Here is a 12,253-nt window from a genome sequence, read left to right on the forward strand (position 1 = left end):
GTGGAATGGGATGAATTATATCATATGAAGAGGTGAAAAAAAACCTATTACACTAGAGGGAAAGAAAGGAGGGGTGAACATTGTTTCAACCCTACTCTCATTAGATTTGATTCAAAGAGGGAATAACATATACGTTCATTGGGATAAAGAAACTTAGCTCATTCTTTAGGGAAGCAAAAAGGGGAGGAAAAGGGGGGGACTGATAGAAGGGAGGACAAAAGCAAGGGAGAAAAGGGTAAAGAAAAGAAAGGGGGGGTGATAAAAAGGGAGGGCAGATTGGGGGAGGCAGGGGTAAGAAGTAAAACGTTGGTGAGGAGGAATAAGGGTGAAAGAAGCGGGGGAAGTACAAAGGGGGTAAATAGAATGGAGGGGAATAGACAGTCTAATAATAACTGTGAATGTGAATGGGATGAACTCTGCTATAAAACGGAAGCGAATTGCAGAGTGGATTAAAAACCAGAATCCTACAATATGCTGTTTACAAGAGACACATCTGAAGCAGAGAGATACACACAGAGTAAAGGTAAAAGGCTGGAGCAGAATATATTATGCTTCAGCTAAAATAAAAAAAGCAGGGGTAGAAATCCTTATCTCAGACAAAGTGCAGGCAAAAATAGATCTCATTAAAAGAGATAAGGAAGGAAATTACATCTTGCTTAAAGGTACTATAGATAATGAAGTAATATCAATATTAAATATGTATGTGCCAAGTGGTATAGCATCCAAGTTCTTAGAGGAGAAGTTAAATGAGTTACAAGAGGAATTAGACAGTAATACTATACTAGCGGGGGACCTGAATCTCCCCCTCTCAGAATTAGATAAATCTAGCCGAAAAATAAATAAGAAAGAAGTGAAAGAGGTGAATAGATTACTAGAAAAGTTAGACATGATAGATGTCTGGAGAAAATTGAATGGAGATAGAAAGGAATATAGCTTTTTCTCAGCAGTACATGGCACATTTTCAAAAACTGACCATGTATTACAGCACAAAAACATCATAGTCAAATGTAGAAAGGCAGAAATAGTAAATGCATCCTTTTCAGATCATGATGCAATAAAAATTGAATGTAAGAAAGAGACAGGGAAAAGTAGAACGAAAATCAATTGGAAACTAAATAATATCATTCTAAAGAATGAATGGGCCAAACAACAAATCATAGAAACAATCAATAATTATATCCAAGAGAATGACAATAATGAGACAACATACAAAATCTATGGGATGTAGCCAAAGCAGTGCTTAGGGGAAAATTTATAGCTCTAAATACTTACATGAATAAAAAAGAGAAAGAGGAGATTAATGAAGTGGGCATGCATCTTAAAAAACTAGAAAAAGAACAAATTAGAAATCCCCAATTAGATACTAAACTAGAGATCCTGAAAATTAAAGGAGAAATTAATAAGATTGAAAGTAAAAAAACTATAGAATTAATCAATAAAACTAAGAGCTGGTTTTATGAAAAAACCAATAAAATAGATAAAATATTGGTTAATTTGATTTAAAAAAAGAAAGAAGAAAACCAAATTACCAGTATCAAAAATGGAAAGGGTGATGTTACCACCAATGAAGTGGAAATTAAATCAATAATTAGGAATTATTTTGCCCAACTGTATGCCAATAAATTTGACAATCTAAATGAAATGGATGAATATTTACAAAAATACAAACTGCCCAGGTTAACTGAAGAGAAAATAAAATCCTTAAATAAACCCATATTAGAAAAAGAAATTGAATAAGACATTAATGAACTCCCTAAGAAAAAATCCCCAGCGCCAGATGGGTTTACGGGTGAATTTTACCAAACTTTTAAAGAACAATTAATTCCAATATTATACAAATTATTTGGAAAAATAGGTGAAGGAGTTCTACCAAATTTGTTTTATGACACAAATATGGTGGTGATACCAAAACCAGGCAAAGCAAAAACAGAGAAATAAAATTATAGACCAATTTCCCTAATGAATATTGATGCTAAAATCTTAAATAAGATATTAGCAAGGAGATTACAGCAAGTGATCACCAGGATAATACACTATGACCAGGTGGGATTTATACCAGGAATGCAGGGCTGGTTCAACATTAGGAAAACTATTAACATAATCAACCACATCAATAAGAAAACCAACCAAAATCATATGATTATCTCAATAGATGCAGAGAAAGCTTTTGACAAAATACAGCACCCATTCCTAATAAAAACACTAGAGAGTTTAGGAATAGGTGGAGCTTTCCTTAAAATAATAAATAGTATCTACCTAAAGCCATCAGCAAGTATTATATGCAATGGAGATAAATTAAAGGCCTTCCCAATAAGATCAGGGGTGAAATAGGGATGTCCATTATCACCCCTATTATTTAATATTGTCCTAGAAATGTTAGCTTTACCAATCAGAGAAGAAAAATGAATTAAAGGAATTAGGCAAGGAGGAAACAAAACTATCACTCTTTGCAGATGATATGATGGTATACTTAAAGAATCCTCAAGAATCAACTCAAAAATTACTTGAAACAATTAACAACTTTAGCAAAGTAGCAGGATATAAAATAAATCCACATAAATCATCAGCATTTCTATACATGACCAACAAAGTCCAGCAGCAAGAGATAGAAAGAGAAATTCCATTTAAAGTAATGGTGGATAATATAAAATACTTGGAAGTCTACTTGCCAAGACAAACCCAGGAACTCTATGAACACAACTACCAAACACTCTTCACACAAATCAAATCAGATCTAAATAATTGGAAAGATATCAATTGCTCATGGATAGGCAGAGCTAATATAGTAAAAATGACAATACTGACTAAATTAATTTACTTATTCAGTGCCATACCAATCAGACTACCTAAAAATTATTTTATAGAACTAGAAAAAATAATGACAAAATTCATCTGGAAAAACAAAAAATCAAGAATATCCAGGGAAATAATGAAAAAAAATTCACAGGATGGTGGGTTAGTGGTACCAAACCTGGAGCTTTCCTATAAAGTGGCAGTCATCAAAACTATCTGGTACTGCCTAAAAAATAGAGTGGTAGATCAATGGAATAGGCTAGGCGCAGGAAATGCAGTAAATGACACTAGTAATGTAGTGTTTGATAAACCCAAAGATTCCAGCTTCTGGGATAGGAACTCAGTATTTGACAAAAACTGCGGGGAAAACTGGAAGATAGTATGGCAGAAATTAGGCATAGACCAACATCTTACACCTTATACTAAAATAAGGTCAAAATAGACACACGATTTAGACATAAGAGGTGATACCATAGGTAAATTAGGAGAGAAAGGGATAGTCTACCTAATCAGATCTTTGGAAAGGAAAACAGTTTATGACCAAACAAGAGATAGAGTATATTATAAAATGCAAAATGGATGATTTTGATTACATTAAATTAAAAAAATTTTGTACAAACAGAAGCAATGCATCCAAAATTAGAAGGGAGGCAGAAAGCTGGGCCAGTACTTCTGATAAAGGCCTCATCTCTAAAATATATAGGTAACTAAATAAAATTTATAAGAACTCAAGTCATTCCCCAATTGAGAAATGGTCAAAGGATATGAACAGGCAGTTTTCTGATGAAGAAACCAAAGCTATCTATTCCCATATGAAAAAATGCTCTAAATCACTATTGATTAGAGAAATGCAAATTAAAACAACTCTGAGGTACCACCTGACACCTATCAGATTGGCTAAAATGACAAAAAAGGAAAATAATAAATGTTGGAGAAGCTGTGGGAAAATTGGAACACTAATGCATTGTTGGTGGAGCTGTGAACTGAGCCAACCATTCTGGAGAGCAATTTGGAATTATGCCCAAAGGGCGATAAAGCTGTCCATACCCTTTGACCCAGCAATACCACTTTTAGGTCTTTTTCCCAAAGAAATCATGGAAAGGGGAAAGGGACCCACATGTACAAAAATATTTATAGCTGCTCTTTATGTGGTGGCAAGGAATTGGAAGTTGAGGGGATGCCCATCAATTGGGGAATGGCTGGACAAGTTGTGGTATATGAATACAATGGAATACTATTGTGCTGTAAGAAACGATGAGCAGGAGTTCAGAGAAACCTGGAGGGTCTTGCGTGGGCTGATGATGAGTGAGATGAGCAGAACCAGAAGAACATTCATTGTACACAGTATTATCAACATTGAGTGTTAATCTACTGTGATGGACTATATTCTTCTCACCAATGCAATGGTACAGAAGAGTTCCAAGGAACTCGTGATGGAAGAGGATCTCCAAATCCAGGGAAAAAAAGAACTGTGGAGTATAGATGCTGAATGAACCATACTATTTCTTTTGTTTTTGGTGCTGTTGTTTTTTCTATTTTGAGGTTTTTCATCATTGCTCTGATTCTTCTCTTATAACATGACTAATGCAGACATAGGATTAATGTTATTATGTGTATCTATCTATCTATCTATCTATCTATCTATCTATCTATCTATCTATCTATCTAAAACCTATATCAGATTACCTGCTGTCTAGGGGAGGGGTGAGGGAGGGGAGGGAGGGAGAAAAATCTGAAATTGGAAAGCTTGTATAAACAAAAGTTGAGAACTATCTTTACATGTAACGGGAAAAAAATAAAATACTTTATTAATTTTTTTAAATCGTAATTGTTTTTCATATCAATTTAAACTATAACAGCAAGTGTATTCAAAATATTGTTGGTTTGAATATATTTCCAACAACAAAAATAATTCCTGTCCTTTAATTGGTCAATCATGCTGTCTCAGGAGATCCCAGGATCCTGAATTCTTTAAATCTTGAATCCAAACAGTTTCAAATTTCCCACTCTTTGAGTATTAGTTTTTAAAATTTTAACATACATTTTATAATAAATTGTGATGTAGAAGATCCGTATTATATCTTTGACTATGGACAAAGAAAACATACATGTTACAAAATTTTCATTTTATATAGTAAGGCAATGTGGTATAGTGGGAAAGCATCCACTGTACTGAAATAAAAGGAACCTTGGGGGAATCACTTATTTTATGAGTCTCACGGTTTCTCATTTGTAAAATAAGGTGGTTAGACTAGATTAGAGATTTGGGGAGGGGGCAATGAGGGTAAATGACTTGCTCAGGGTCACACAACTAGTAAGTGTCAAGTGTCTGAGGACTGATTTGAACTCAGGCCCTTCTGAATCCAAGGCCAGTGCTTTATCCACTGTGCCACCTAGCTGCCCCCTAGATTAGAGATTCTTAACCTCTTTTTTGTCATGGACTCTGCTAGCAGTTTTGTGAAGCTTATAAATCCATTTTCAGAATGCTATAAAATTCATCAAATAAAATCCATTGGAAATTAGTTATATTGAAACACAGTTATCAAAATATTTTTTTAAAAATTTACAGACTCTAGGGGGCAGCTAGGTGGCACAGTGGATAAAGCACAAACCCTGGATTCAGGAGGACCTGAGTTCAAATCCAGCCTCAGACACTTGACATTTACTAGCTGTGTGACCTTGGGCAAGTCACTTAACCCTCATTGCTCTGCCAAAAAACAAAAATTCACAGATTCCAGACTAAGAATCCCTAAATCAGATGTACTCTCAAGTTTCCATCCAGCTCTAAAATTCTATGACAAAATACACTGGGACTAATTATGTACTCAAGAGATATAATCAGATCCATAATAAAGCAAAAAGCTCTCAATTTGAGTTTTACTGTAATTTACTGAATGTGAAAAATATCAGTATTTCTGCAAAAAGTTTTAAAAAATAAGGAAAATAGAGGATACCTTTAATACTTGGTTTCCTGTTAGTTATATATATATATATTTTTTTTCTAATTGACATGTTATGCATACATCTGGTGCTGTTAAATGATTTTTTTTTAACATAAGAAGGGATTTTTAGCTATTTAGTTACTTAGCCGAATAAATCTGAATTGATTTGATAAGTGCATGACAACATAGCTTTACTGGATTGTAAACTCCTTGAGGATAGGGACTATGTCTTGTTTTGCTTTTTATCCCCAGAGTTTAACACAGTACCTAAAAAAAAAAAGATACATAATAAACATGAAATGAATCAACATCAACTTTTTATTTTACTGTTCCATTGCTCTTTCTTTCTTTCTTTCTTCCTTTCTTCCTTCCTTTCTTTCTTTCTTTCTTTCTTTCTTTCTTTCTTTCTTTCTTTCTTTCTTTCTTTCTTTCTTTCTTTCTTTTTTTGTGGGGCAATTGGGGTTAAGTGACTTGCCCAGGGTCATACAGCTAGTGTTAAGTGTCTGAGGCCGGATTTGAACTCAGGTCCTCCTGAATCCAGGGCCAGTGCTCTATCCACTGCACCACCTAGCTGCCCCTCCAATGCTTTTTTATCAGTTTGAAACAAAAATACCCGACAAATCAGAGGCAATGACATGTCTCCAAAGCCCCAAATGCAAAGGAAATAATAAGATTTGTATCTTACCTTTTCCTTTATTATTATTATTTTTAAATCAAATGCATCTTAGGAAAAGTGTTTTTAAAAAAGAATGGTTCCGGGGCAGCTAGGTATCACAGTGGATAAAGCACTGGCCCTGGATTTGGGAGGATCCAAGTTCAAATCTGGTCTCAGACACTTGACACTAGCTGGGTGACCCTGGGCAAGTCACTTAACCTTCATTGCCCAGCAAAAAGCAAACAAACAAAAAAGAAAGGTTCAAAGTGTTAGTGTCAGTCAGCAGGGAGGGCCTCCCTCTACCACAGTATCCACAAAAAAAATTCTCATAGCAGCTACTATTGCCCCCAGGCCCAGGCCCAGGATTTTGGACCTCCCTGGCTCCCAGAATCCTCTTTATGCCCTTTCAGGCCCTTAAATTTCCTTCTATGGTCCTCTTTACCTTTCCTCTTGTCCCAGCAATTACCATTCCTGGGATTAAGGTTCCACTCTCCTCTTCCTATCTAAGAGTAAAGAAGTAATGGGGACATGAGGAAGACAGGGATGATACCCTGCACTTGGGAATTCTAGCTTTACCTTGCTAGGGGATATGGCACAAAATTGTATCCAGGGCAGGGTCCGGTCACAGTGCCTATATAGCATCTATCCTACTCACATGATTCCCCCTACCCCAAAACCTTTAATGTGGACCCCCCTCCTCCTCCATAGTGTCCACTTAGCATTTGTCTATTTGGCTCTTCAAATAGATTACACTTATAAAAGCTCAGAGGTACCTGGGTCCTCTCAGCTTCTAGGCCAGGCCTAACTTGGCTAGGAAAAAAGTGCCAAGCCACTCATAAATCTCAGGAATGAATAATCCAGAACTATTGCTTGGGGCTTAGAAAAGGGTTGGAGTTTTTTGTTTGTTTGTTTATTTTCTAAAAACCATCTTATACAAAAATAGATGCATTCGCAAAACTATTTCTTAGCCCTCTCTTTTTTTCTGGAGGCTTGGAGAGAGAGATGGCTGGCCCAGGCCTAGTGCAGCCATATAATAGCTGAAACTTCAGGTAGGGATGAGCTAAGGCCCTAAGAATAACAAGAGCAGTGAGGAAAAGTAGTGAGGGGGGGCACATGCAGAAGATAAAGGCAGGGAAGGGATAGTGAGGAAGAACACTGTTAAGCTGAGGATGTGGAGAGGCTGTCCTGTCTTGATGTCCTGTCCAACAATGTCCAGACTCCAGGGCCATTATTCCTCAGGTTCAATCCCCACCAAGATCCCACCATCTGCCTCTTTCTGTCTTACTAATGTGTTGCTGAATGGAGAGAGGGAGGTCATGAAATTGGGTCCACTACAAATTGGTTATCTTATTTCAACTATACCTTGACCACAGCAAGGCAATCCTCCTGCCTGATCGGTTCTCCAAACTTTCTCTTCTCTCCTCAACCCTCCCACTCCCTTCCTCCCTTCCTCCCTTCCTCCCTTCCCTTCTTTCTTTTTTGGTAGTATTTTATTTTATTTTCCAATCATATGTAAAGATAGTTTTCAACATTTATTTTTGTGAAATGTTGAGTTCCAAATCTTTCACTCTCCCTCCCTTCCCTCCCCCCTTCCCCTGCCCCAAGATGGCAAGCAATCAGATATAGGTTATATATGTGTAATCACGTTATACATATTTCCATTTTAGTCATGTTGTAAAAGAAGAATTGGAACAAAAGATAAAAACCACAAGAAAGAAAAAATAACAACAACAAATAAAGTGAAAATAGTATACTTTGATCTGCATTCAGACTTCTTCATTTTTTTTTCTGGATGCTCCTGTGCCTCCTTTCTAACCACACTGTCAGCGAAGAATCACAATTCATGATTTTTGAAAAACATGATGCCATTCACCAAGAGCTCCCTCTTTTCCCCTTACAGCCCTTTAACATCATCACCATCACTCCGTTCCTTCATTCCAGTCCTCGAGAAAATGGAGTCAGTCTTCTCTAGCAGACTGCCTCCATTACCCACACTCTCTTATCTTCAACTTCTCCCTACCAGTTTTCTCTGCTGCTTACAAACTTTCTCATGTCTCCCCATCCATAAAAAACCCCTTCACTTGATCCTACCATCCCTGCTCACTATCATTCTATATTTCTCCTCCCCTTCTCAGATAAAAAGCCATCTCCACTCTGTGCCTCCATTTCCTTTGCTTTTGCAGTCATCCAAACCCTTAGCAATGTGGCTTCCTACAACATTACTCAACTTTAACTGCTTTCTGCAGTTACCAATGGTTTCTACATTTCTTAAATAATTTTCTTAATTCTTTTTTTTTTTTTTTTTTGGTGAGGCAATTGAGGTTAAGTGACTTGCTCAGGGTCACACAGCTAGTAAGTTGTGAAGTGTCTGAGGCTGGATTTGAACTCAGGTCCTCCTGACTGCAGGGCCGGTGCTCTATCCACTGCGCCACCTAGCTGCCCCATAGATTTTCTAAATTCTTAAGAGGTTCTAAGAGCCTTTTTTTCTCTTTGGTAAATTGTCCTCTTGGGCTTTTGTAACATTATGCCCTCCTGTCCTCCTCCTACCTAGCCTACCTGTCTTAGTCCCCTTTACTTGCTCATCAACCACATTGGACTTTAATTTTTTTTTTGTTTTAGGTGAGGCAATTGGGATTAAGTGACTTGCCCAAGGTCACACAGCTAGTAAATGTCAAGTGTCTGAGGCCGGATTTGAACTCAGGCACTCCCGATTCCAGGGCCGGTGTTCTATCCACTGTACCACCTAGCTGCCCTGCCATCAACCACATTGGGCCTACTAACTGTGTGTGTATCTCAAGGCTCTGACCCAAGTCGTCTTCTCTTTTCTCTGTCATTGGAGGATCTTATCTCCCACTAGTTAAATGAGCAACTCTACACAGTTGAGTCCCACATCTACAAAACTTGCTCTGGTCTCTCTCCTGAGCTCTAGACATAGGGATCACCAATCGCCAACTGGATATCCTATAGGCATCTCAAACTCAACATGTCCGCAACTGAACTCATTATCTCCTGCCCCTCCTGGCTCAACCCTCTTAAAAGCCTTCCCATTACTGGCAAGGACACTGTCATCCTTCCAGTCATGCAGGTTCACAACATCATTTTTATCCTTAACTTTTCACTCTTTCTCATCCTACACATCCAATTAGTTGTTAAAAAAAACCCAAAAAACAAACAAACAAAACTTGTTATATCTTTATCTGCAACACCTCTCCAGTCAATTTCCATTCAAAGCCTTACCACCTCTCTCTGGGAAAAACCTTCTAATTGGTCCCTGCTTTAACTCTGTCCATTCCAATCCAGCCTTCACAGGAATGTCAAAACAATTTTCTTAGAGTAGATCTCTGACCACATCTCTCCCTTTCCCAACTTCCATTTAATAAACTCCTTCTTACCTCTAGTATCTTTTTTTTTTTTTTGGCGGGGCAACTGGGGTTAAGTGACTTGCCCAAGGTCACACAGGTAGTAAGTGTTAAGTGTCTGAGGCTGGATTTGAACTCAGGTACTCCTGACTCCAGGGCTGGTGCTCTATCCACAGAGCCACCTAGCTGCCCCTTACCTCTAGTATCAATGAGAAACTCCTCTCTCTGGCACTGAAGGCTCTCTACACTCTCTTCTACTGCTATCTTCCCAGTATTCTTTTCCATTGCTCTCCTGTACTGTCCAGCTAGACTGTGCTGTCCTGGACCCAGGATACTCAATTTCCCATTTTTTCTGCCATTGTACTGCTTCTCCTCTCCGCACATAATACTCTCTTTTCTCACTTCCACCTCCTGTAGGAGCCTTTCTCGTTCCATCAGGGGCTTCTGTCTTCTCCCAGTGTTACTGTGTAACATACTTTGTATGTTTGTATGTTTCTTTTGTATATACCTATTTATCTGCATGTTGTCTTTCTATTGTGATGAAATAATGGGATTTAGCAGATACTCAAAGACCCACCTGGAGATTAATCAAGACTGATTGAATCAGGTGAGAGTGATTGACTGCTGATTAAGCCTACTTCAAGTTAATTGGATTGTATCAAGTTAATTGGATTGTGATCACACCTGGCTATCCCTTAAGAAGGTATAATTCTCAGAAACTAGACTATGAACTCAACTTGAGAACACCTGGCTGTCCCTTCGTGGTCGCCAAACTGTGTAGTTTAAAATCTTAATTGTGGTCACCAAAATTTAAAAGGCTTCAGTACCAGTCTTGATTCTCAGTTTTCTTGTCTTCTTGGAGTGGTAAGATGTCATCAGGAGGAAGCTGTGTTCTGGTCGGGGAAGCTGGATTCTTCTTCTTTAACTAAATTGCTGGATTTTTCTCAAAACTAGGGATGATTGATTTCCATGCGCTCAAGTCACTTGGTTTAAAGGGGCTATATTTTCTGTCTTGAATTGGTGCTCCTTTTTTGGTATGTTCTATAGTTTCCTGCAGGGGGAGCAGTTTCTGCTGATCTGATTCTAAACTTGGATCATCTCTAGTAGAAACAGCCATCTTGAGGACTCTCTCCATATGTGACAATTTCCCCCATATTATAACAATGATAATAACAAAAATAAAATCCATAGTTCATGGCGCATGGAAATCAATCATCCCTAGTTTTGAGAAAAATCCAGCAATTTAGTTAAAGAAGAAGAATCCAGCTTTCCAGATCAGAATCCAGCTTCCTCCTGATGACATCTTACCACTCCAAGAAGACAAGAGAACTGAGAATCAAGACTGGTACTGAAGCCTTTTAAATTTTGGTGACCACAATTAAGATTTTAAACTTCACAGTTTGGCGACCACGAAGGGACAGCCAGGTGTTCTCAAGTTGAGTTCATAGTCTAGTTTCTGAGAATTATACCTTCTTAAGGGATAGCCAGGTGTGATCACAATCCAATTAACTTGATACAATCCAATTAACTTGAAGTAGGCTTAATCAGCAGTCAATCACTCTCACTTGATTCAATCAGTCTTGATTAATCTCCAGGTGGGTCTTTGAGTATCTGCTAAATCCCATTATTTCATCACACTATAGTAGGAGATACTTAACAGAGCCCCCACCATTTGAGCTGAGTTAGTTCTCATTCTTAAAAGGCATTTAAATTGTCCTCAGCCTTGATTGATTCTGGAGTTTTAGACTCAGGAACCTTCTAGTCATCTGAATACAAAAAAACCTGGAGTAGAGCCTGACCCAGGAGTTCCAGTTGGGCCCTGACACTTTGGACTGAAGTCCCAGCAGCCTGACCAACACCAGAATCAACCCAGGGATTGTGTTTAATGTACTTCCCCTGTTATGGTCAAGTAAACTCTGGGCTAAATGCTCTAAGTGGGTCCTTTCCTTCCAATCTCCAACCTAAACTACCAGGGGACTGGTCTAAGGCAGGCCTTTCCTACAGCATTCCCCCATTGGAGTTAATGACCTCCTAGCCTCAAGGCCTATTTTTGCTCTCTTTTTATATACCCAGTTTTACTTAGCACAGGTTTTGGCACATAATGATATATTTTCTGTGTGTGGAATAAATAAAAGCCATGGAATTTATTAATGCCTTTTGGTCTTTTACACTAGTTGTTTCCCAATATAATTTCCATCACTGAACCCTCTACCATAACAAAACAGACAGACAAAACCAGATAGGCAAAACTACTAAGGAAAGGACCCCATCTTACAGTGAATGCAACAGTCTGCACTGGTGTGTTTAAGAGAATACACTTAAGATGAAGCAGACATTAAATATATGTATATATATAAACACATTCATGTACACACATATATACATATCAATATTTATTTAATGAAGATGCAGATGAAGCTTTTTTCTTGTTTCCATAGATATTCTGAAAAGTTTAATTTACCATAATGTTTTCATTTGCATATCAAACTGAACGACAAACAAAA

This window comes from Dromiciops gliroides, chromosome 6 (assembly GCF_019393635.1).
Source record: "Dromiciops gliroides isolate mDroGli1 chromosome 6, mDroGli1.pri, whole genome shotgun sequence".
Classification (NCBI taxonomy): Eukaryota; Metazoa; Chordata; class Mammalia; order Microbiotheria; family Microbiotheriidae; genus Dromiciops; species Dromiciops gliroides.